The 25,359-nt window shown below is 40.4% G+C and overlaps 1 protein-coding gene and 1 long non-coding RNA gene across 7 annotated transcripts in view; one reads left to right on the top strand and one right to left on the bottom strand.

Annotated features, from left to right (window-relative positions):
* Positions 1-25,359, top strand: part of LOC134226178 (SLIT-ROBO Rho GTPase-activating protein 1-like) — a 267,693-nt gene that overhangs the window by 93,007 nt on the left and 149,327 nt on the right. The window lies entirely within an intron of this gene.
* Positions 9,431-10,282, bottom strand: LOC134223320 (uncharacterized). Its single transcript, XR_009982522.1, has 3 exons — positions 10,190-10,282; positions 10,063-10,127; positions 9,431-9,991 (listed from the first exon to the last, which is right to left on the bottom strand). It is a non-coding gene; the product is annotated as an uncharacterized LOC134223320 (long non-coding RNA).

Raw genomic sequence — 25,359 nt, 5'->3', positions numbered from 1 at the left:
CGCGTCTTCACTCATATATTGGGACGTGATCGCGCATTCTCCACGCTTCGAAGCATAAGAGATGATAACCACCACTGCTTTGGATAAATGCCCTCCAGTTTGAGTCGGGATCATCCATTCCGTACCGCAACAAGGCTGCAGCGGTTCAGCAACGTCTCTTCGAAATTTAATGAAAAAATAACAAATGGAAAATGATTCATCCACCTAGTGACGATACTGATTTTTTTTGTCACACATCAAGACAATAATTTCAGTTGCATAGCACTCAAAGCCACTTCCGAACGCAGTAACTAATTGTATCCAAATTATTCCGCAAGAATAATTAACTATTTCCATATTACTGGAAACATATTTTCATGGTGAAAGTATTGTCTTTCCCTAAAACGATTTTTCCCCGAGGCCAACGAAAAGAATTGATCTGGCCTACGGCACACGAGCTTGACAACCAGAAAAAGCAACACCAACAGCTACGAAAACAACAATATGTATGTGGTGAAATGCGATAATGGTTTCGAAATGAAAAACATAAACCCAAAATAACGAGCACTCCCGTTCGGTGGTGCAGCACTAGAACTGGAACTCTACACCAGTATGAGGCAGTGAGGGAGGAAGGACAGCACAGTGGCGCATAAAGCCGGCAGGCAAGCAGTCTGGTCGAGGCGAGATAAATGGTTGAACATGATACGCCTGTTTAAATAAGACGCCCCACACACCGAAGTCCGTCACAACGACCTGCAAGCGCAGCGATTTATTGTTCGGATGGATTTTGGTTCTGACAGGATTGTTCTTTTTTTTTGAAAAAAAAAAGAATTTTTCCGGCCGCGAGCAAGTTTCTGAACCAAATTGACTCGTTTGGTACAAATAAATTGAGCCGAAGGCAAAGAACCAGATTATGACGAAAGCCTGCGGTATGGAACGCATTTAATGGTTATGTAGCAATTTGTTCGGCAAATTACGGTGGTTTGGGCAATGAAAGTGAGCAGTTTATTTCCTCTTTTTCTAATTTTGAATTATATTCTATATTTTTTAGGATGAAATCGATATTAATTTGCAGTATTTCTGTTCCATGAATCTATGTGATAAGTTTATATTATTTCAAGTTGCATTCAATGCGGAATCCTGTTTCATTATTTCCTGTCAAAAATTGATTAGTTCGAATATGGGCTCGGAAGCTATGACCAAAATACTATTTTTCTTTCGGAAGTATTGCGTAAAAAAAGAGTCATTCTTTTTTTTCTAACTTATCCTTAACTAATTTGCTTGCAACAGGTTGAATTCGACGCAAAATCCATTCCCATTGTTTCCTATTGAAAATTGGCCCGACTATGCGGAAAAGCGTATAGAAAAGTGTCACTCATTTTTTTCGAACTCATCCTTAACATGATTTACCGCAGAGTTCAGAAATGGCTGCTACAATGGCCGCGCTAGCCCTCATCTCGCGTCTTTGCTCGCAGAAATATAAATTTATGGGCGATTAGCACACCTGAAACCATTTTTTTTTCATGTGCTTCAAGTAAGCAAAGGTGGAAAACGGCTTTTCGCTTTTGCCTGTCGTTTGCTTTTGGAGTTATGTGCCCCTGAAAACGCTATGTAGTTTTAAAATTGGATTCCAGCTGGATTCAGCTTAACCGGTTTACCCGCTACAAGGTGCATGGACTCGGAAGTTTTGGCCATTACTATGTTTTACAGAAATTTCGCGGAAAAAAGTGTCACTCATGTTATTAACACTTAACTTTAACCGATTTGGTCGCAACAAAATGCATTTGACGCAGGATCCTGTCCTATTATCTTCTATTGAAACATAGCTAGATCGTCCTATGGGCTCGGATAGTATGGTCAAAATACTATTTTACACAAAAATTGCGGTATAAAGAGTCACACATTTGTTTTAGATATTATCCTCAACCGATTTGCTTACAAAAAGTTGCATTCGGCGATAAATCCTGTCCCATTGTTTCCTTTTGAAAGTTGGCCGGATCGGACTAAGGGATCAATAGTTATTGTCAAAATACTTTTTTTTAATTCGCTAGAAAGACCATAAAACCAAAACCATAAAGATGGATTAATCAGGTTTAGTTTTTACTTTTTTAAACTTTCTAACTTTACTGATTATGGATCGACTGTACGTTTTAATTTTATTTATTGAACGGCTACTCAGTCTTGCACTTATTACAACGAGTTTTATACTTCTTCTTGAAAAAGACACAATCCCCGTGTCGAAACGTCGGGTAATTAAAAAACTCGTTGTAAACTGCCAATAATCTGAAACATGCATTTATTTCATCGGCTATGCACTCCGTGTTTGAGTAACATCCATATTTACTATTATACATTTTTAGTAATCGCAGGGGGTGGCCAATGGGTCTGTGGTGAGTTCACCAGCAGTCTGGAGGTCGTATAGAGCAAAATCGTTCAAACAGGTCTCTTATATTTTGATCTTCTTGCCCCTTTTTTATTATTTTATTCGACATTTGTTGCAATGTCTTAACATAAGAACTTTCTTCACTAACTGTTTCTTCGCCACCGGGGCTGGTGAAGCGAGCCGTTCGTATCCTCTGAAGTGACCTCAGCCATCTCCAGCTCCTGGGGATGTAATATTTGATGGAGAGTAAACGACGCAATGCGGTCTACCTTAACTCTAATTTTATTATCTACTTACATTCTACATATATACAAAGTCAGGTAACTATTGAAAGGTAAATATTTATAGTTATTTACCTATCGATGAGCTGCCTGTTTTCATCGTCCTAATCTACCTTGACGGGTAGATACTTTGAGACAATGCAGTGGTAGATCACCACATTACTCATCCCCTATGAGAAAATAAATGATTTATGATTTAAATCATTTATTTCTTCGGATTAGCTGCTTCTTCAGCTAGGGACTAATGACTAGGTGAATAATAGTAAAACAAATTTGCAGATGGGGTTATTTTACAGATCCTGGACTTCAAAGGTACCTCTCGAGGCACGGCAGTGAATAAACTGGACGATCTGAAGAATCTATGCTGAATCTATCCAGTCCTTAGAGCTTACCGCATCCCACCGCTGCCACCAATGAAGCGAGCCGTTCGTATCCTCTGGAGTGGCCTCAGCCATCTCCAGCTCCTGGGGATGTGATATGTGATGGAGAGTAAACGACTCAATGCGCTCTACCTTAACTCTAATTTTATTATCTACTTACCTACTTCCCTAGAATATTCGGATGAATATTCTCACAACACAACAACAGAGGTGCCATTTTGAAATTCTCGTTGAAATCTAATCTAATCTAATCTATTCTCATACTTGCGTAGCCAATACTTGAAAGCATCCTGGAAAATGGCGGTTTCTGAATTCCGTCATTTTTCTTTTTATATGGCCAGGCCAACTACGCAGTATGTACCGCAAAGATGATTCCTAGATATTGAGCGACTTAAGGAATACCTGAAGTCATTCAATAGCTTGGAATCGAGGGGTAATGAAGAAAGCGTGGACTTCCCGTGCCAAACGCTTTCAATAATATAGATACCTAATATATATAATAAAAATTATGTACGTGTTTATGTATGCATGTATATGAGTATGTATAGTGTATGTATGTGTGTATGTGATTACACTGATAGACAAAAGTATTTGTCATGTAGATTACAAAGAAAATATGACGAATACTTATGGCCATCAGTGTATGTATGTATATGTGTATTTGTGTATGTGTATATGTGAATGTGTGTGCGTGTTTAAATGTATTTACAGTCTATCAAAGTCTTACCTCTTCTCCTTAATTATTCTGACGCTGAATGTGTTTGAGCATTTACATAGGCTTGATCGAAATATTAGCAAGGGCATTGCCCTTGATAACAATTGATCAACCCTGGCATGCACGAACATGCGCGCGTCTTCAGCAGCTGTAGCACTTTTTCAACTAATTTTATTGCACTACACATTTGTTTCGACCGCGGTCACTGCACTGGTTCTATTGTTCTATTTTTGTGCGAATCACCGCACAAAAGTAGAGCGCAAAACCAACCGCACTGGATGACGGTCAAAAAGAGACTGCATTTTGAAATTCTCGTTGAAATATGCAGAAAATCAAATTTGTTTGACACCATTTGACCAAAGCCCATCAAGCATAAAGTCGTTCGGTCCAACAGTTTCTTTGACTGGAAAAATCGGTTGGCCAAATAGTTGAATGGGCCGAAAATGCCGTTTGGACGAAATAGTCGTTTGACAAAAAGAGCTAATTGGCCGAAATGGACGTTCGGCCGAGAACGTCGTTCGACTGAATTGTTCATTTTGCTAACAAAAGTCCTTAAGCCAAATTGGACATTTGGCAGAAAGTTGGAAGTAGAAAGTTAACCTTTGGGTTAGAATGTTTTTTTTTTTTTGGAAGGAGGGACATTTTCGGGTCAAATGGCTCTTTCTGCCAAATTACCATTTCTACCAAACGGCATTTTCGATTAAATGATCTATTCGACCAAACGATTATTTCATTTGCCCTGTTAGGCAAACAACTTTTTCGGTCGGTTTTTCGGCCTAATCAGACCGAATAGTAACCATACTGGTCAATCGTTAAGTTCAGTTTCAGTTCAACGTATTATTCGACCAAGTGGCATTTGAACAAATGGCTTTCGGCCAAACGACTTTTGGTCAAATTACGGGAAGTCTAATATGGCCGAAAGGTGTAGCCGAACATGGCGTGTGGCCGATTAAACCATTAGGCTGAGAATGTCATTGAGTCAAAATGAACATACGCTTAGCTTAGTTAGCTGCTCAGCTTAAGTAACTGATTGTCTTCATATTGCTTAAGATAGCTTAGCTTAGACTGACTGTACATATCAATGGTTGCGCAACTTGCGCTTCGATCCTAGTGAATAGCGGTTGGGATTTACCATCTATTCTCTAAGTGCACGTTTCAGTAGCTCGCAAATGTTGATCAATAACGACGCCGACCAAGTCCGATGTTAGTGTGTGGTTATTGTTGCTACTAGAGACCTAGAATACCTCTGCATCTCCACAATTACCACGGGAAGGAGCTTAGCATTTTATTATCTTGCCTAATTGTTCATCCTTCGCGAGAATAAACAATCAATTGCTCAAAGTGAGCGATTGTTCATTTGAATTTTGGATTATGCGTCCGCGTCATCATTTCTTCAACGTAAGGAAAGTAGAAAAGAAGTGGGATTGAAATTGAAAACAAGGAGATATTCACAGCTGTTCAACCGCATTAATACTAATCGGAACAATACATTAGGAACGCTACAATGGATTTAATAACTGGTCGCAATGGCACACCCTAACAGGAAAAAAACGGAGTGCTAATGTCAATCAACAACCCTCATTTGCTAACCCAATTGTAATGCATTGTCCAAAATGCATGAGCAGGATTTATTGCCATTCACATAAAAGTAAAAGCTATGGTAAAAGTGTGATGAAACAAAAACATAACTACAGCAACAGAAAGTTTTTCAATCGCTGAATGTGTGGCAAGGGCTAATATAAAAGTGAAAGAGGAAACACGATCGGATGCGCCCTCTAATTAATTTAATCCCCCGCACAAGGATAACAATGTTTATCAATGAATTGTCAAATCTCACTGTCGCGTCGCGTCGCATCGCGAGGTCGCGTCTACTCTGGCCTCACCCTTAGAACAACCATGATCGGACGCGTACATCAAAATACGATTTTATTGTGATGCACGAGAAATGCACTATTACCACTAGATGGTTTCTTGAGTGTCGGTAGATCTCGAGAAGTTCTGACAAGAATCTTCAAGCCAAAAAGCCATAGATGAAGAAATGTTAGCGAAGCAACAAAACATGTCTATTCTCTAGAATATTTCTTAAGTTTGTTGATTTTTCTTGGTGAAATTTTCGAGAAAAATTAACACACTTAAGATATTAAAGTTTACGGTGGCCCAAACCCTACCAATATTCTCTAGAATTTTCGGAATTAACAAGTAACATTGATAAAAAATAATTAAATTCAGTTATCTAAGAGCACAATCGGATCAGTTTTGTTTCATTAGAATGACAGAACAAGCGAAGCAAACACATTGACACTAAAGATGAATTATGGTAAGGATCAGGTTGCAAGAGAATTCATGCTACCCTACCAACTGCGAGCATTGTTACTAAGTCTTTACTAACAAAGATCAGCGAGTTTGCTATCGACTATGAGTCTCGGGATTGCAAGAAACGTGAAGGATTCATTGTCCGTAGCGAGTAGGAGTGTAGGAATAACGACACAAACGCTTTGATTCTGAAGTTACAAATCGCATATTACACCTTGTTTTCTTTCCGTCATCAAAAATAAGATATGATATCCATAATAGTCCATTATTCTCGGAATGCTTACAGGCTCGATCGTTCGCTTGGTAGTTCAATTGCCCCTAGCCGTTCCTTACACGGAGATGGTGTACGCAGATTAATTTTTCGGTCAACGCTCATTTGGCGTGAAAATTCTTTTCAGACTCTCGAGTTAAACCTTGGGTTAAGAGACATAATGAATGAGGAATCTTATTTAAAACTACTGGTCCCCAAAATATATTTATATATTTAAACTTACCTTCTGGGTCTCAAACTGCTAAAAAACATCTTACCAATTTCTATTTGCAAAAAAAACAGCGTTACCGTCTACACCTACTCTTATTTATTTATCATCAGACTAAGGCCGGAGTGGCCTGTGCTGCACATAAAAGACTTCTCCATTCAGCTCGGTCCATGGCTGCACTTCGCCAACCACGCAGTCTGCGGAGGGTCCGTAAGTCGTCCTACACCTACTCTGGTCTGCTTGAAAAGCTGCGCCGTTATCACATTAAATGACATCTAGTCTGCATTCATGGAGCGGTTCATGCTGAAGCTCTATTGGTTGGACATCTTTCAGGGACATTGAACTAGTTGGGATAGTTATTTTAGCCAACCATGCTCCGACGGCTAGCAGGAGGGTTCACTCTCTTTGTGGCCGTTCTGGTGGTTGGGCCAGATAGTATGCGTTAATATTACAAATCCAGCAAGATCCCAAATGGCTTTAAATTTTAATAAATTTGACAAAAAATATTAGACGCGAGGAAAAAAAAATGTCCGAACTCAGCTTCGATCTCTCTCTTCTCATTGAGCCAAAATGAATATACGGCCGTGAATGTCGTTTGGCCGAACTGGTCATTAGGCCGAAAAAGTCGTTTGGACAAATCGGTAATCTGACCGAAAATACAATTTTACGGAGCAGTTTTTTTGGCCGGATAGGTCATTTGGCCAAAACGGTAGTTTGACAGAAACCCAAGTCTTAGAGGGCTGAAAACCTCTCAAATAAAGACAAAAAAAAATCCACATTTCAAACAAATTTGGTTACAGCAACTTGGTTGTGATCAGATTCAGTCACATATAAGTTGCAGAAACATGTGGAACATTTGGAACATGTGAGCTACTTCAAAAGGCCATTTGTCCGAAAATGTCATTTGGCAAAGCAGATGGACAGTTTTACCACATTATCTGTTCAGCAATTTACAATTGGCCGTATGACACGTTCGACCTAATGACATTTTTTGATGAATGCCCCTTTCTGTCAAATGACCATTTTGGCCGAACGGCATTTTCGGCCAGATGACCTATTCCGCCATACAACCATTTCAGACCAATGACCATTCCATTCAAACGATCATTTTAGCCAAACGACCTGTTGGGGCAAACGGATTTTTCGGCCAAATTACCGGTATGTCGTTTTGTCCAAATGAAATTTTTAGCCAAACCGTTTTCTCATCTAATAACCTTTTCGCTCAAACGTTCATCTCGACCAAACGAAACTCGGCTAGATGACTTTCGGCTTAACGTGTTAGGTATTCGCCCAAATAGTTTTCCGCCTAATGTTTTTTTGGTCAAGATTCCGGAGAATATCCACGTGAAAATTTCAGAGTTTCCCATGAAAACTGCTTAGTGTTTCTGGACCATGTTCCGAAGCGTTTTATGTATCAATTTCTAAGAATACTCAACAGGAATTCCGAGGATATTCTTAACATTTTCAAATAGTCAACTTTTTCCCGTTTAAAAACTGAAGGATTTTTCATGTAAATTCCTTAGCTTTTTATGCGGAAATTCCATACAATTTTCATTGAAAATATACCGAAAAAAATGCAGAAAAAAATCTTTTAGGATCGAACGTAATGAAAAAATAGCCACACTGATTCATGACGCTGGCTTTTGACCGAAAACACCGCCATCAAAAATTACGAAAAACGCCGCCACCGACGATTTGCTGACCAACACCCAGTGCAGGATTTCAACCTCTCGATAAATCGAAAATTTCCCAAAGAGGAGAACCGGTCTAGGGTCGGAAACCTCGGCAATAAAGACAATAATAATAATGTCTTCCAAATAATTTCTCAATATTTTGTATCCGTGGCCAACACTATAATTAGAAGAAATCTATAATTACGATACAGGGACTATGGGTTTAAAAGTTATAGCCCAAATACATTTTTTAATGTTCGTATATTACCAAGTTAAGAATTAATACTCATTTAATAACCTTCTCAAAACGCTAGGTAAATAAATATGTAAGTGGTTTAAGGCATGATTTACAAGCAAAAGATAGACTAACTACATTGTAGATCAATTCGATGTGAATAGTTTAAACAATTTCAAACCTTTATTAAAACTAGCTACACTTTTTTGTTTGTAGCTAGATAACTGCGGTACATGATGATGCTGATGAAATAAATGAATATCGATGAAATAAGAATCAATGGAAGGAAAGTTACAAAATCATATAAATTACATAATGGAACAAAAATGTAGAAACGGGATTTATACTAAAACTTTTGGGAAATTCATTGGATATTTATAAGGCCTTTACTTATTATGAGATTTCATTATATTTTATAACCCGCCAACCCGTCACGTTCCCCGGTTAAATGGATGGCTTAAGCGCCACTCCGTGAAGGAGACCACCCACCAGTTTAAGGTTTGCCCGGCCTGAGACTATCCAGAGGATAGGGTCAATGTTTCCCGAAATCGGGGAGGGAAGTGACTGGTTGTGTCAAAACCGTCGTACTTAGCGTGAGCGTATCGACGCCGCAAGACTCTAAATCACGTACGCGCAACTACCAGAACCGCTCCAAAGACAAATAACCGTTCACAATAAGTTTTCCTCACTGGCCCAGCTCTCCACAATCAAACGAATAAATCACGCTTTAGAATGAAAAGTTATCACGACTACAAATTGAAATTGATGATTCGTCCGCGAAAAGACATGGGAACCCCTCTCAGATGACTAACTGTTTGTCTACATTTACGGGAATCTACTTCATCAAGTTCGAGACGAATAGCAGTATGCTGTACGCTATAATTTCTACATTCACACACATCAAGTATAACACGAAGCTTTAATACAGTCAAACAAAGAGCTTTATTACATCTCGTTTATTCCTTTGCCTAGGCCTTTCTTCTTCCCTTTTAACATATTGCTACACTATCGCATACTATCTAATCCCCATCAACCTACAGTGTATCGTGCGTGTTGTTTGTGCGTTACCCGTTCATTCACTCGCTGATCATGTACCAATCATTTAACGGAGGCAATTAAGTACTTGAAATTTATTGCCTCATGCGCATGGACGTTCACAGTACAAAATGCATGCAAATACTCACTACCTAGGTTTTACGTGGATGGTTGGATGGTGATGAGTCGGCGGCTGAGCACACAGAGCTGCTTACGCACTACTCCGGCCCGATGTCGACGGCTTTACGTGTCGATCGTTGATGACTCTCTCACCTGGCGCGTGGTCTTACGCTTGAACGCGGCACATGCGTCCGTTCGTCGAACAATAGTTCTCGCTGCTGTCGGTTGGACGCTGATGGGTTGGATGAGCCTGCCTGTCTAGGGCGCGTAAAAGGAACGTGACGCGGCCCTCTTCCGGCCACGTGTGCCCGGGGATTACCTCGACGCCGACGAGTGGGGTCAAAAGCGGTCTCTAATGGGATGGGGGTGTAACGGCAAATGGCTTCGCTGCCTCGCACCTAATTTAAAGAAACGCACACGCACTTTTGGTTGGGGACCTAACTAGGTTGCAATTATATCGCACTTTTACCTTTTCTAAACTAGTAACACGCACTGCCGCAACTTAGATCGAACAAATTACTGATTGACGATCAACTAGGGGAACAAAGGGGAAAAGTTAACACATCATACAAAAAGCTACCATGTCACAAACTAACATTTTAAATTACACCACGACGCGAAACAAATACGGACCACTTTTGCCTCTTCCACTGATCGAATCGAAGTGATCGATTAGAGTTGGAAATTGCCTCAGATTAACTGCGAATCTGTAAAATAATCCCGGTTGCCGTGATATTACCCGAAGATAATATCACGAACGCTAATTCTCGCAATTGGACATAAAAGATTTAGCGGGCATCGCGACATCTCTTTCTGACGGCTTTCAAACATCCAGTCAAATTCTCTCCGATCTTGGAAGTAGAGTCCAAAGTCGAATAAGGAAGGTCAATGTATTTTGAATGGCGCATTTGCGGGTCGTTGTCCCTCTATTCAAGCTAATTTGCATAGCGAAATGACGCGCGGTTGGCTTGGGTCTCATGTTTAGCGTGTGTAACTGGTAATGGGAACTCACTTGATTAGCTTGTATGCCAGATGCAACCATTTCGAAGGCATGAGGTGTGCGATTGTGTGGAGACTAACTTTAGGGATCTTATTAAGCAAAACGAACATTCATGCAATAGTTTCTAACTTATGAAATTCTATTATCGATTTTCCATGGGATTAAATTAAATAAGAAAACGTACTTGTTACATCATTCCCCACTAAAAATTACGAAAATTTGATTGGCATTGAAATGGAGATGACAATGACCAATCAAATTTTCGTAGGCCAAACAAACCATCTTAGAACAAAAGTTTTCGATTTTCGGGGTCATATATGTTCATTGCTAACTGAAGCTAGCTCCATCTCTATTTACAGTACAGGATCCATCACAGAACCTGTCTGCTACTGACCATCAGCGACACTTGTCTCCGGTCTCCAGCGAAAATCTACACACTCTTCTACTTTGACGATTGCTAATGAATGAAATTTTTTTGGAAAGGGGTGGCCAAAAGTTGCTCGATATTTGGGAAACAGACATTATACTGACAACTATTATTCAAACGACCAGACACTTGTTGATAACCTCATTCATACACATTTAATTAACAAAATCACAACACATACTCAGCTTAAACTCCAGAGTAGTCGACAGTACTCTGAGCAAGCCACACTAATAACAGAAAATCATCTTCATACACCAGGACTAAGCCGATTATCGAAGACGCTATCTATAAAAGTTTCCATCTACATTGACAATACCGACAAGTTCGTTGGTTTACTCAAGCCCAGCGCGTAGCGAGCAGCGCGAGCAACTGACTCCCTTGTCATAAACAACTGTATCACGTTTCAGTTCGCTGCCACGGAAGTATATCCGCGATATTCGCTGACTGAAAACGTGACACGCAAAGGCTTCTTAAAAGAACTTTCTAATGCCATGTCAATCTGACTGCGAAAGCTCTCCAAGAAAAATACATAATCACACAAATACCATCCAATCATTCATACCTTGCATACAATCTTTCAATACAGAATCCAGCTCATGCTAGAATCTGACATTCGCATCTTTACCTGTCTACCAAACACTCTATGTCATCAACGGGACTGTCAAAATCTTCAACAACAAAACCGAACTGTGGATCGCGCACACGAGTTACGCGATACGGTGCAAAAAAGGGCACAAAATGGCAAATGTCGTGCGAAATGTAGAGAAGCTCGCCGTTATTACTTGGAAATCTATGAGGAGAGTAAACACAAAGTTGTTCCAATCCATTGGATGTAAGTTGGTATTTTTGTTTTGATTTCTTTGCAGGTGTGTATGCGATGAGTATCGGAAGGGTCCAACAACTGCAAGAAGGGTTATTTGACCTTGAACAAGCTGGGGACTACCACGAACAGGAGTTTGATGAATGGACTTACGAATTATGATCTATTGAACGCAGACTACCCTATCAACTACGAAGGAAGTGGAAAACGGGACATGATGATTTTTGACAAACGACGATTGAGGGAAGGATATTCTTATTGGAAGATGGATGGATTCTAATTGGGATTTGAATGTGAAGGAAATGATGTAAACAACGAGAAAGCGACTGACGATTTTAATGCGACGAACATGACAGCAATGAACAAACTAACGTAATAATCATTCCACGGCAACAATCAGACTTAGCTAGAAAAACGACCTTTACTAATAAATAATTAATATTTTAGGATATTTACAAAACTATTTACAAATCTACATCCACGGCCAATGCCGTGAGACTGACTATCGACGACGCAAAATTTCATTGACTGACGAAAGGACAAACATGACTACTGCTATTGAAACGTGAGTTTTGAGATAGTGCTTAATGCTTAGGGATAATTTAAGAGCTAGGGTAATGCGATTGGCTATGATACTACTATTTACATTTATATTTACAATTCGCTGGACGCGTTTAGACTCCAATAGGATTTTGACTTGATACTCGCGTTAGGGTTTATGGAGTGATGTGATAGTTTTGCCCTTCATGGTGTTTTCAGTTTTGTTCATTGTGGTCACTTTCGATACATAGCTTGCTGAATTGTGGTAATGTTGTTAGGTACAATCTCGGTTCCCTCAGCTCTGGTCCGTTTGGCACATTCCAAGAGCGAGTCCGTCGAGTATTGCCCGTAGAATGTTTGACCCCGAAGGTGTTTACTCGTCTTTAGGTTCATGGTTACTCACTAGGAGCTACATAGCTTAACAAACCGTGTAATCTTAAGATTGTATCAGACGAGGAAGCATCTTCTTCAAACTCGAAGCAAAGTAAACCCCAAGTCGCTTCCCCTGTAAGTCTTCCAATTCATAAGTGCTAGTCCCCAGCTTTTTCCGTATTACAGCCTGCTCGTATTTAGGTGCAAGTTTCTTGCAGAATCCTTTCCCTTTGTCAGACAAATCAAAGGTCCTTTTCAGTACCTTCTCACCTTCCACATATGTTGCACAATTTGAATTAGATCGTAGATTATACGTTTTTGCATGGCGTTGGTATGCTGATGCAAGATTTGCTTTAATGTCTTGGAACAGTTTTTCGCGTCGATCGGATTTCGTAACATCGTTATCGTCTGTCGAATCGTAGCTATCTCGTATCCGGCCGTATTCCCGGCCGTCCGACACCATGTTTCTGCCGAACACAATGAAGTATGGACTATACTTTGTGGATTCGTGAACCGCGTTGCGAATGGCGTTTGCTATTTCTTGTATATTATCCGCCCAGTGTTTATGCTCTTTCTTGAGCGTTGCTCTGATGGCCGTAGTAATGACGCGGTTCACCCGCTCGGTGTTGTTCACCTGGGGGTGGTACGCGGGTGTGAGCCAATGCGAAACATGGTACGATTCCAAAAGCTTTTAAATTGCTTTGATACGAATTGAGATCCGTTATCCGTTAGCACTACCTCGGGGACCCCAAAAAGCCGGAAGATTACATTTTCGACAAAATCTGCTAAAGAACTAGCCTTAGCCTCGCGAAATGTCTGTACCAGTACAAATTTGCTGAATACATCCGTGGCTACGAGTAGGCACGTGTGCCTGTTCTTCCCCGATGGCGGTAAAGGACCCACATAATCTAATGTCACGAACTGCCACGGGTACTCCACCGGTTTTTGCGCTCCCATCGGCGGTGTGGCATTCGTGTTGCTCGCTTTACTGGTCTGACAAATTAGACATTCTCTACAGATCCGCCTGATTTCAGTGTTCATTTTGGCCAATAATAACGTTGTTTAATGGCCCCAGTGTTTTATCATACCCAAAATGTGCTTTATCGTGAATTTGCTTAACGATGAGCTCTCTGTCCGAGGCGGGTGGAAGCTGTTTCCACGCAAATCGAGGATCGCTCATTCGGTTCGGTGTTTTAACATACCGAAAGATTATTCCGTCAATCACTCGGTAGTCCTGGTATTTCGCTGGGTTCAGTCTTATGTCCTCTAGCATATCGTCATAATCCGGATCGGTTTGCGTAACTTGCAGAACATCTATCTCGATCGACCTAGACAGGCAATCTGCTGTAATGTTACTTTTACCTTTCCGATACTCAAGGTTGAAGTCATAGGCCTGAATCCTTAATGCCCACCGCATAAGTTTTGCGTTGCCTGATTCTGTCCCGATGTTGAACAGCCACAACAAGCTTCTTGCGTCGGTGACAACACGGAACTTGGTACCTTCAATATAGTGTCTGAAATGTTGAATCGCTGACAGGACGCCGAGACACTCCTTCTCGACTGCTGAGTAACGTCTCTGAGTACGGTTGAGTTTTTTACTATAGTAACTAATCACCCTCGTAGCTCCATCTTGCTCTTGTACCAGCGCGGCACCTATCGCCCTATCCGACGCATCCGATTCTATCGTGAATATTTTGCTGAAGTCCGGGTTGCCCAATATTGGTGCCGATGTCAAAATCGATTTTAGTTCACGAAATGCGCTCTCAGCTTCATTGTTCCAAATAAACTTTTTGTTTTCTTTCGTGAGGAGATCTGTTATTGGGGCTGTTACCCTACTATAATCCTTGACGAAGCGCTGGTAGAACCCAGCGAGGCCCATAAGTCTACGGATGTCCTCCTGAGTCTTAGGTCTTGCGTAATCCAACACCGGTTGGATCCTGCTACTGTCTATTGCTACTCCGTGCTCATTTAGCAAATAGCCTAGGTACATTACCTGTTTGCGGCAAAACCGGGACTTTTCCAAGGAAATCGTCAAACCAGCTTGTCGAAGTCTCTCCCCTACAATTCTCAAAAGACGCAAGTGCTCTTCCAGCGTTTCAGTGGCTATGACTATGTCGTCGAGATATACGAACACTCTCGGTTCTAAGTCAAAGCCGAGAGCCTTGTTCATCAATCGCGACATCGTAAATGGCGCATTGATCACTCCAAATGGTAGAACCTTAAAGCGATATACTCCCTCCGATGTTCTAAAAGCTGTGAAGTTGCGACTTTTTTCGTTTAACGGAATTTGAAAGTACGCATCTTTCAAGTCGATGACGGAGAAGTACTTGGCCTTACCCAGGCGACGAAAAATGTCCTGTATGTTTCTCATAGGGTAAGAATCTTTGACCGTCAATTTGTTTATCTTCCTGGAATCTAGGCATACTCGGACCTTCCCATTTTCTTTGGAACAGGTACTAGTGGATTGGTCCATTCGCTATAGCATTCCTCGATAGCGTCTAGCGGCTTAAATCTCTCCACTTCCTTTCTTATCGCTTCCTGCATGTACGGTGAACATTTGTACATAGCCGGATTACGCGGTGTTGCTCCTTCTTTCAACACAATTTCATGCTCAATCAAATGCGTTCTACCTAATTTTCCGGTGGATGTCAATTCGAATCCTTTGATCACCTTCAGCAACTGCTCCCTTTCGTCTGCACTCAATTCGTGTTCCGTTTCAACCGATTCTGGATCTGGAGCCGCCTCAGTTGGTCCCTCGAAAACCGGAATATCTAGACTATCGTCTTCTTCTTCTTCCTTCGTTTCCAGTACCTGGTCGGTCGGCTCGATCGTAAAGCACATACTTTCGTTTTTCCGGTTCGGTACGGTTTCCAGATATTCTGGCCCTTTCCCCATATCGATCATCGGCTTGATCCCAAATGCGTCCCAGAAATCTGCTCCTAAAATAATGTCCCGTGAGATTTCCGGTACTACAATTGTAGGTATTACCTTCGTTACCCCCTTGTACGTGAACGGCATGTTAACCAATCCACGACAAGCATAGTTTGAGCCGTCTGCCGTGGCCACCCGTATGGCCGCAGGTTGCAACTTCAACCCGAATTTCTCGATCAACTCCATTGAATTTAATATACTTATGCCGGCCCCTGAGTCTAGCAATCCCTCTGCTTCATAGTCGAAAATATTAACTTTAATGTGTGGACATCTTCCGATCTTAATTTTTATATGGTAGATTTGACGAAGAGGATCAAACGTTTGTTGGGGAATGGTTGTCGATTTAGGGATGCTTAATTCCCCTGACTTGCACCCCTTCCCAAGTTTCCCTGAGCCCCACTCTCTTGTGGCACTATCGGTCTCGCGCACCGCTCACAGGATCTAATTGTTCTCCCCATATTTCCACATCCATAGCAGAAGATGTTTCGTGGTCTTGGACATTGCCTCCAGCCGTGTCCTATATCTCTGCCTCTTTCTCGTTCACGACGTTGTTCTCTCGGTCCTCGCCGGTACTCCGTCGGTCGATTACTCCTACTGTTGTAACTGTACACGGATTCCTCATGACTGTCGCGTTCGCTCCGGTTGTTGGAGACTCCCATCTGAATTCTACCGCGTCGCGAATACTCTTCTTCTGAATCAGAGTTCGTTAATTCGTCCGCATAATGCGTTGGCCGATGTTCTACCCAACTTGGTCGAAAGCTTCCATTGTTTGGATGCCTGGCCTGCCAAGAATGACTTGTATGACCTTTACCTCCTACGTCTGTACCATCGTTTCTATTTCTCGTTAATTCTGCCAGCATTCGCTTCATGTCTTCCCATTCCGAGCGTGGTATCATCACGGTTTCCTCTACCTTCGGCCCCTCCTCGACAGTTTTAGGGTTGACCCCTTCCAGGTTTGCTTTAGGATTTACATTAGAAGCATCTGGTAAAATCGGAAAGTCCCACTCGATATTCCGAGCTATGTTACCGAAACCTTCGGACACGGCTTTGCTCTTCGATAGACTATGATCGACCAGACCCTCTGTTCCTCCCTCGGCACCTTGAATTATATTGTTGATTTGATCCTTAAAAGGAGACAATGACGGACCAAACTGATAGTACTGCATTATTTTCTCAATTTTAAGGCTAAGTTCCCTCCGTTGTTTTTTTCCCTCTTCCGTCTCCGCAATACATCTTTTTACCCTATAATAATAATGGATTACTCTCGATTCATATTTTGCCTCCACCTTTTTGGACAAAGCTTTCTCTAAATTATCTATTCTCGCATGAATATGTCCGGCTTCCTCTTCTATTTTTAGATTTGATCTGTAATTCTTCCCTTCTCTCTGGTCAGATTTGAACAATGTTCTCAAATGTCTTTGTTTCCCTTGTACATCGAGCTTAAAAACTTCCTCCGGTTGATTACGGATCGACAATTCGTAGTCAATCTCTTCCTGGTTCAAATCTTCTGCCCTTGGCAAAGATCGATTCATATTGGTGAAAATTGTAATCTATTTCCAACCACAGAGTACAAATCAACAAACTTCTCCACACAGCACTTAGAATTTGAATTAAAGTTGCGATTCAATAAATTTTCCAGGAAAGCTTACTTTTTTTTTAAGCTCAACAAATAATAAATAAAACTAAGCAATAAATAATATAATGAATCAATTTAATTATAGTGTAGAATAAATTAAGTACATATATACATATACAAACAATTGTATTTAGGATTTAACTATGTATAATGTAATTATCAATAAATATGTCTGTTGAAACAGACAAAAATAAACCATAACAAATAGTACAACGTAATAATATATACAATGACTGAGAAAATTCCAAGAAGTAATGAAAATTAAACTTGTCTTGTTCCCTTAGACCAATGTTTCAACCAAAGAAAAGTAGAGAAAATTCAAAAAGTTTATGATACAATACACAGTTACACCAAAAGAGAAAAAAGCCTTGTTTTGTTGGGCGCCAGTTATAACCCGCCAACCCGTCACGTTCCCCGGTTAAATGGATGGCTTAAGCGCCACTCCGTGAAGGAGACCACCCACCAGTTTAAGGTTTGCCCGGCCTGAGACTATCCAGAGGATAGGGTCAATGTTTCCAAAATCGGGGAGGAAGTGACTGGTTGTGTCAAAACCGTCGTACTTAGCGTGAGCGTATCGACGCCGCAAGACTCTAAATCACGTACGTGCAACTACCAGAACCGCTCCAAAGACAATTACCCGTTCACAATAAGTTTTCCTCACTGGCCCAGCTCTCCACAATCAAACGAATAAATCACGCTTTAGAATGAAAAGTTATCACGACTACAAATTGAAATTGATGATTCGTCCGCGAAAAGACATGGGAACCCCTCTCAGATGACTAACTGTTTGTCTACATTTACGGGAATCTACTTCATCAAGTTCGAGACGAATAGCAGTATGCTGTACGCTATAATTTCTACATTCACACACATCAAGTATAACACGAAGCTTTAATACAGTCAAACAAAGAGCTTTATTACATCTCGTTTATTCCTTTGCCTAGGCCTTTCTTCTTCCCCTTTTAACATATTGCTACACTATCGCATACTATCTAATCCCCATCAACCTACAGTGTATCGTGCGTGTTGTTTGTGCGTTACCCGTTCATTCACTCGCTGATCATGTACCAATCATTTAACGGAGGCAATTAAGTACTTGAAATTTATTGCCTCATGCGCATGGACGTTCACAGTACAAAATGCATGCAAATACTCACTACCTAGGTTTTACGTGGATGGTTGGATGGTGATGAGTCGGCGGCTGAGCACACAGAGCTGCTTACGCACTACTCCGGCCCGATGTCGACGGCTTTACGTGTCGATCGTTGATGACTCTCTCACCTGGCGCGTGGTCTTACGCTTGAACGCGGCACATGCGTCCGTTCGTCGAACAATAGTTCTCGCTGCTGTCGGTTGGACGCTGATGGGTTGGATGAGCCTGCCTGTCTAGGGCGCGTAAAAGGAACGTGACGCGGCCCTCTTCCGGCCACGTGTGCCCTGGGATTACCTCGACGCCGACGAGTGGGGTCAAAAGCGGTCTCTAATGGGATGGTGGTGTAACGGCAAATGGCTTCGCTGCCTCGCACCTAATTTAAAGAAACGCACACGCACTTTTGGTTGGGGACCTAACTAGGTTGCAATTATATCGCACTTTTACCTTTTCTAAACTAGTAACACGCACTGCCGCAACTTAGATCGAACAAATTACTGATTGACGATCAACTAGGGGAACAAAGGGGGAAAAGTTAACACATCATACAAAAAGCTACCATGTCACAAACTAACATTTTAAATTACACCACGACGCGAAACAAATACGGACCACTTTTGCCTCTTCCACTGATCGAATCGAAGTGATCGATTAGAGTTGGAAATTGCCTCAGATTAACTGCGAATCTGTAAAATAATCCCCGGTTGCCGTGATATTACCCGAAGATAATATCACGAACGCTAATTCTCGCAATTGGACATAAAAGATTTAGCGGGCATCGCGACATCTCTTTCTGACGGCTTTCAAACATCCAGTCAAATTCTCTCCGATCTTGGAAGTAGAGTCCAAAGTCGAATAAGGAAGGTCAATGTATTTTGAATGGCGCATTTGCGGGTCGTTGTCCCTCTATTCAAGCTAATTTGCATAGCGAAATGACGCGCGGTTGGCTTGGGTCTCATGTTTAGCGTGTGTAACTGGTAATGGGAACTCACTTGATTAGCTTGTATGCCAGATGCAACCATTTCGAAGGCATGAGGTGTGCGATTGTGTGGAGACTAACTTTAGGGATCTTATTAAGCAAAACGAACATTCATGCAATAGTTTCTAACTTATGAAATTCTATTATCGATTTTCCATGGGATTAAATTAAATAAGAAAACGTACTTGTTACAATTTAGATAGTTATAAATGTCCATGAATCAATAATTCCCGACAAGTGCAATAATTGATGCTGATTTTAAAAGTAGTGCGAACCATATTTTAGTTTGTGCGTAGCCAGGGATTGAATCGAAAAGAGAATGTAAAAGTCTCTCACTTATCATCTCTGTATACATAATACAATAGACCAATGCAAACTCCAACTTAATCTCACTTATTTTGACAGTTCACATAGCTTGTTTACAAGATGTTAGAAAAAAACTCGATGAGGGGAAAATTAAAATTCATTTTTTTAGTTCAAAATTGCTGTGATCCGAATATTTCAGTGATAGGGGAGGAGGTTCGGTTGTGGACACCCTTTTGTGTTTGGTCCATAACTTTGGCCCTGGTTGATCTTATGTCGACATTTGCATAGCAATCGAAAGCTAAACTTATAACCTTACTACTAGCAAAGAAATTAATATGATTTCATCGATTTAGAAAAAAATATTGACAATTTAGAAAATTTTACATTTTTGGACATTTTCATCTTGTGGTTCGGTTGTGGACACCCTTGAAAACTTAGCTAAAAATAAAAAAAACATGAATAAAAACCACCAGATTTAAAGACAAGGAATAGTTTATTCATTCTAAAAGCCAGGAGACGCTAAAAAAACTCAAATCAATTTACCTAGCAGTGATGATGCCTCCCTCGGTGCATTAAGGAGGATGTTGAAAAAAATCACATAAGAAAGGTCTAAAATAGCACTTTAGGTAAATGGGTTTTAATTTTTCTCGTTCATTTCAAAAAATAATATTTTGGCCATAAATTTTGATCCCATAGTCCGATCTGACCAATTTTCACTAGGAAACAATGGGAAAGCATTCCCCGTCGAATGCAACTTGTTGCAACGCTTTGTTCCAAAAAGTGTGTGTATAACGACTAGACATGCCCAAAGAACAAAAATATTAAATAAACTCATTATTTCGAACAATTATGTCAAACTAATTATAAAAACTGCTTTAAAACGTTATTAAAAATAAGTTAAGGGACAAGTAAAACGATATTGAATGATTTATCAATAAAATGAGGGTGCCCATTAGAGTGATTCAAATTTTGACTTTTTTGCTCCCCTATGCTTAAACGATTGCATTTGCCATTTTGATAATCTTCCTAAATTTTTAGCAAATTTGGATGTAATTAGACTGTGCCCTCGTCATTTGATGTTTGCATGCAAATTACTGTGAAAATTGACCTTTATGTGAAACATCGTTCCGTGAGGTTGCCCATGAACTATTTAATGGTAATCAACACGTTGATTACATAGAATACTTCCTAAGCTGAAAGGCAGTTGTTGTTGCGAAGCTATTTGTCGTTTAAAAGTCAAGAAACCAAAGAAACAAAAATGCTCATTATTGATATTGATGTTATTCTTTTACGTGTTAAATTGAATTTCCCACGGTTCAGTATTTTCTCAATATCTTTTCTTGTAAGCGTCAAAACGTTTCGCAACAAAGACGATCCGTTACCTTGTTAAATTCCCTATGTTGTCAATGTAATCATATATTTTTGGAGCTTAATGGGAAGAGTTGGGTACGGCTTTCCATAAAAGTTATTGTTTTCATAGTGATTTTCATACAAACTTCAAACTGTTCGTGCTCACTCAAATTACATCCAAATTAGCTAAAAATTTGGAAGGATCATTAAAATGGGAAATGCAATCATTTAAGCATCGGGGAGCCAAAAAGTCAAAATTTGAATCACTCTAGTGCCCATAACCGAACCAATAAAGGTGCCCACATCCGAATTTTGCAGCCTTTTTGAAACGAGAAGAAAAAAAATTCGCGCTCAAATTTTGATGGCAATCGACATTGGGCCTCAAAATAGATTAAATTTACTGTGTAAATACGCATTAGAACTCACTTTTTGAATTAAATCCTTTAATTTATGACACTTTGAAAAAGGCCAAAAAAAAACATTCGTGTTGTTTTTCTTGTACGAATAAGGCTCCAATGAAAAAGCTCTGCAAACTGTCTACCTACGTCATCATGCACTGGTCTATATGTAGCATACCGTGAGAGACTTTTTTCGCAAGCTGTCATCATAATGAACTAATTCGGGAGGCTATACCTCATGATACATTTCTTTTAAAAAGCTAATAGCGCGGCGATCACTTGTTCTGATGATGCATTTCAACCCGAGCAGACAAAAATAACTCAATAATATCAAATCTTGATAAGATAGCAAAATGAGATATGGATATGATTGATATAGGAGATAAAAGATCAGACGCCAATATCAATATTTTGCACTAAAATATCTTGAGAAGATCTAGTTCTAGTGGCTTGTTGTCTTCCATAGCATATCTTGATATTCAAATTATATTTCGGTGCACATTTTTGATATTGTTGCCTGTTCTTTTATCTCTTATATCAATCAAGTCCATATTTGCATACAAGTTTGATAAATTTGTTATCATGGCTTGTTTTGATTCGGAACAGCTTATGTCTTTTTTATCGTTGTTCGTTATTTGTTGAGAGCGATTTCTACAAACCCTGTGGGTAGCGTATAAAATACCAGCTAGGGTTCATACATTTCCGACTCATGCTATGGAAATAATTATTTACTCAGCTTAAAAGAAATTTAGGTCTCATAATGCAAGAAAACGATCAAAAGAGGCAAATGTTAACGTTTTCCTTCGTATCTTTATTTTTTTTATTTATTTATTAGGCTCAATCGCTTAAAAGCTTCACGGAGCCGATAATCCTTATGTTAAAAACAATTTTACAATCTTATTTTTTTGAAACATCTCGTTTGAACTTTTTCTGTTCCAAAATTGTTTCACCACCGGATTTTTTCATACGCCTATCAATATTGCTTTGATTGGCAATGTGGGATCCCTGGCTTGAGCGCATCTTTTTCTCCTCTTTCGTTAACAGCCGTCGCTTGTTGGTGCTTTCATTTGTCTCGTGCGAAGATGAGCTACCACCGTCATCCTCGTTGTCGTCATCGTTGATTTTGACTTCGTCACAGCTGTTTGTGTTGTTTTGTTGTGGATTGTGCACGACTGCTACCTGCGGCGATACGGTCGGGATGGATATTGTTTGCGGCAATCGATGTTCGTTAAAGAGCTTGAGCTTGAGCTTGAGCTTGATTGACTGCTCGTAGTTGCTACTCCATTATGACCAGATCAGCTGTTCTTGCACAGGGAACCAACAGATGTTTGCTTGGGACTAGCACACATCTTCAATGTACAAGCACTGGTGATCTCATTTGTTAGGTCATACTGGCGCCTGCCACGTCAGAATGCAAGTCATTGTAGGGAATGGGGAGGAAATGATGATGCAATCACTCGCAACCACTGCAAGCCGAATATACCTCTGCACTTGCCACGAGTTCATGCGGAATTTGTTGGATTTTCTGGGTAAGGTTGAAGATGCAGAGGTCCGTCTTGGTTAACGAGCTGTCAATGTGATAGATAGGAGAAGGTAACTGATGGAATTTCTAATTGGATATAGGAAACGAACTCTATAGTTCATTTCCAATTCAGCAGATTACTGTTAGAATACTCAAGTTGAAGGTATAGGAATAGTAATGGAAACGGTATGGAAGTCCATTTCCAGTTCTAGCGATTGCTAGAACATGAGAAATAAAGAGAAAGATATAAAGTAGGAGAATGGAACGGACCTGGGAATGAACCCACGACCTCCTGCGTATGAGGCAGAAGCAGTAGCCATATGACTACCAAGCCCGCTTCGAAACAAGAGAGATCACGAACTGAACTGGTTAATTTTATTACCGGCCGCGCAATGCAGAACACAATATTTCGTCCGACCGCACGATCGTTCTGCTGTCCGAAACAAGAGAGATCACGCACTGAACTCTGTTTGCGGCAATCGATGTTCGTTAAAGATGGGACAAAGTCCGTTGGTTGGTTTGACTGTTGTCATAGGATTTTTGAGGCATTTCTGTTTCGGGTGAGCTGATTCAAGGCACTTTGGGCAAATCCTGGGCTGCCCAGGATATGTAATTAAGGTGGAATGACCTGCTATCGTAACGACAGAAGGTATTGGTTGTTTTAACTTCATATGAAGAATTCGGACTCCGTTATAGACGCCAAGAAAAAAACTTCTGGGCATAAAAGTATCATCATGTCAGCCTCATGGTATACGAATGCAAAAATGGTAACTTGGCTTAGAAACCTCGCAATTAATAACTGTGGAAGTGCTTAATGAACACTAAGCTGCGAGACGGCTCTGTCCCAGTGTGGGGATGTCATGCCAATAAGAAGAAAAATAAGAAGTCAGAAAAAATATTTTAAGCTCTTTTTAGTGGAATGTATTCAACCGTCTAAGACGAGCTTAGTACTTTCCATTTAATTCCACTACGTTTTGTCATCTTTGCAGATACGTATTTCGACCTCAGCTGTGAGACCATCTTCAGTGTCTCGTACTTGACTCGACTCGTGTTGTGTTTCATTGCCGGGGGGAGATCATGCACACGCACTGGGACTGCTTCACTCTCCACGTAGACCGGAATCTTAAAGCCGTTTTCGCCGTGATAGACCATGTGCATATTGTTGTGTAGTCTTTGATAGCGAGCGGCAGTGTTTTGCATGAATCAGATTTATTTTTAAGCTCAATTTGGATAACAAGGAGACGTCGGAAAAAAAGTTTTAATTAACCTATTCTGATGAAATGCGTAATTTTATGATATTTGAAGACTCAAAAGTTATTTATTCTCCAATACTTGAGATGACTTCATGGATTGGATGGTTGTTGATATCCCCGTAACGCTGGGTAGACTCCTTTGCATTGTGTGTTATGGTGTAAGATCTACCATCACCATGGTCACATTGTCAGACAACTCCTGACCCAACGAATACCTTCCCCAATTTCCAACTCCGTGGTACTTATGAGGGTGTCGCTGATGTCGATGGCATCTCATTAAGTAAGTACTGCATCAACACTTCCTTCCACTTCCAAGTAACGGTGAATATGAGCATGGCCAGGAGTAGTAATCCTCATGCTTCCTCACACCACCCACCTTGATTTCTGAAAGCAATCTGAACAAGGATTTCGAAAGAAAAACATAAGTATTACAAGTGTCCAATCTACGAAGTACACCTTAACTATGCTATGCTATGCTTCATGTATTGGATGATTGCTGGTAAATTTGAAATGAAATAGAAACAAAAAAAAATAAATTAAATTAATACAAAAGTAATTTAAATAGTGTTATTATTCAAATCAAAAGAAATCTGCTTTAGAAACAAGGGATCCAGTGAATGTTAGTCTTGAAGGCCTCTTCCTTGTCCTCGTCCATAACCCACGTGTAGGTTTATGGGTAGTGGGAGGCTTTTTGTTGCTTTCTTTCCAAACAAAATTTTACTTTCCGCAAAAAATGTATAATATATTCGGATGAAAGTCTATTATGAAGATAGGAGGTGGGTTCATGATGCCCTTTAATGTCTGTTCTTAGTTTTTGAACAACTTCCTTCTCCTTAAGAAAACATATTAATGAATTGTGGGGTGTATTGTATACACAACACAATATTTGCACTCTCGATGTAAAATTAAACCACACTGTGAGATCATCTTTCCTACGACTTTCACCTTCCAGTCTTCGTTCTGGGTCAATAACGTGTTGGTTTTGGTGCAGAATTTTCACTTGACTTCAAGGGACACTCGCATATCGACTTTGAAGGGTTAAACAGATCGCGAACATTCACAACAGAGTGGACTACACGAAC

The sequence above is a fragment of the Armigeres subalbatus genome, chromosome 3, assembly GCF_024139115.2.
Source record: "Armigeres subalbatus isolate Guangzhou_Male chromosome 3, GZ_Asu_2, whole genome shotgun sequence".
Taxonomy (NCBI): domain Eukaryota; kingdom Metazoa; phylum Arthropoda; class Insecta; order Diptera; family Culicidae; genus Armigeres; species Armigeres subalbatus.
This window is presented reverse-complemented; position numbering and strand designations above follow the sequence as displayed.